At 50.9% G+C, this 1,954-nt stretch overlaps 1 non-coding gene and 1 pseudogene across 1 annotated transcript; both read left to right on the top strand.

The window, feature by feature from the left end:
- Nucleotides 1–155, top strand: LOC143154410 (5.8S ribosomal RNA). The gene has a single exon (XR_012994067.1). It is a non-coding gene; the product is annotated as a 5.8S ribosomal RNA (ribosomal RNA).
- A 1,535-nt stretch (nt 156–1,690) lies between these two features.
- LOC143154428 (large subunit ribosomal RNA) overlaps nt 1,691–1,954 on the top strand; it is an 8,886-nt pseudogene continuing 8,622 nt past the window's right edge.

Below are 1,954 nucleotides of genomic sequence, written 5' to 3'. Positions count from 1 at the left end.
TACCCTGAACGGTGGATCACTTGGCTCGTGGATCGATGAAGAACGCAGCTAATTGCGTGTCAACGTGTGAACTGCAGGACACATGAACATCGACATTTCGAACGCACATTGCGGTCCACGGATAAAATTCCTGGACCACGCCTGGCTGAGGGTCGTTCACATAACCTAATACTGCTTGCGTTGCTATCCAATCCCCGCCGTCGTTTCCGGAGAGAATGGAAACGTTTCAGAGTCGGGTGTGTACGGAGATGCTTACGTACGAGCGAAAGATGGGCAGTTCGTTGGCGATTGTCGCGGACGTGCGAAAATAACGATTTGCCTGCGCGTCTCCATATGTAATCGTTCGGACTCGCGAGAGTGTTGCGGCGTCGCGCGTCGACTTAATACGACCGCCCGTGAACACCGCTCCCTACGATTACTTTGAAGTTTGCGCGCGCATATATTCGTCTTTCGCCCGAATCGAATTTTGCCGCGCTCCCAACGTTGCCTGAAATGATTTTTACGTCGAGAAAGGAACACGAATCGAGAGACTAATAGAGGACAAAAATGAATCACCCCACCACGTGAAATGTGGCATTTGTTAATAGTCGTCGTTCGCACAGCCCCAGGGATTTGTCGGCCAGCGGGGGTCGTCGTTGCCCGCGATGTCACATCAAATTTACCGCGACCACTATCGAGGGAGGTCTTTATCTTCGAACGTTGAAGACTTCGGCCACGTTCGTCGAATCGAATTTTTGACCCGTCGATGTGGTTCGTTTGGTAAGAGATATGCTCGTGCGTGCAAACGTTTCTGAACCTTCGGTGCTGTACTTAAAATCCTCTTTGGAGCGGCTCGAACGCAACGACAAACTTTGCCACAATGAAGGGAAACTGCTGAAGGGAAAGCGAGAGGTTGGTCACCCCATGTCTCTGTTGTCGATCGTGAGACCGCGCGTATAACCGGTCGTCCAGTCCACGACAACTTTTTCGAATTCATCTCGGACTTGCTAACACCGGGTTCTCTTATCCTCCTCCTCCTTCTCTTCGTTCTGCTCTGGAGAATAGGAGTCAGATCGAGAGTGAGCGAGAGAGGGGAAGAATAAGTAGAATCGAAGTCGACGCGTGTTAGTAGTATTCCTTTAGTATGTTTTACTGGAAAAGCAACGGACGGACGTTAAAATTTCAACCGGTTAAACGTCTAGCGAGCGTTTCGCATCGAATTTCAATTAGAGAGACACTTTGGCGAGGTGCTTGAAAATCTCTCCTTGTCACCGAGAAAACAGCAGGCTTCCTTTTCTTCGGTTCAACGCGAAGAACTCTCTCAATCGACAGAACCATGTAAGCGTCACCGATGGGATTTTGCGTCGGGCGACGCCGTACGTGTGGGAATGCGGTGAAAAGAAAAGAATCTGCGTGAGAGATAGGGAGAAAATGCTCGTCGAGCGCGTTACTGAGGGAAGGAATAAGACCTCTCGTTCGCGCCCCGACGTCGTTTCCCCACTCCTCGCTCGTTCTTCTTTTACACCCGTCCACGTCGGCGTATATCCCCGCCTACCCTGGTACGCGAGCGAACAACGATTGAAGAGAGAGGATCATCATCGCGTATGCAACTGCAGAACACGTCGAGTTGGGACGAAAAGATTGTGGCGCCTTGCTCTCTTTGATTCGGCGTCGTTGCCTTTCGCTGTTAAAGAAAAACACGTTTGTTTGACGACCTCAGAGTAGGCGAGATTACCCGCTGAATTTAAGCATATTACTAAGCGGAGGAAAAGAAACTAACAAGGATTTCCTTAGTAGCGGCGAGCGAACAGGAATGAGCCCAGCACTGAATCCCCGCGGTATTGCCGCAGGGAAATGTAGTGTTCAGGAGGATCCGCTTATCCCGTGACGTCGAACTGAGTCCAAGTCCAACTTGAATAGGGCCATTTACCCACAGAGGGTGCCAGGCCCGTAGCGACCAGTACGCGTTTCGGGA

This window comes from Ptiloglossa arizonensis, unplaced genomic scaffold (genome assembly GCF_051014685.1).
Source record: "Ptiloglossa arizonensis isolate GNS036 unplaced genomic scaffold, iyPtiAriz1_principal scaffold0020, whole genome shotgun sequence".
NCBI classification, from domain to species: Eukaryota; Metazoa; Arthropoda; class Insecta; order Hymenoptera; family Colletidae; genus Ptiloglossa; species Ptiloglossa arizonensis.
Note: the sequence above shows the minus strand (reverse complement) of the source record. Positions and strands in the feature narration are given on the sequence as shown.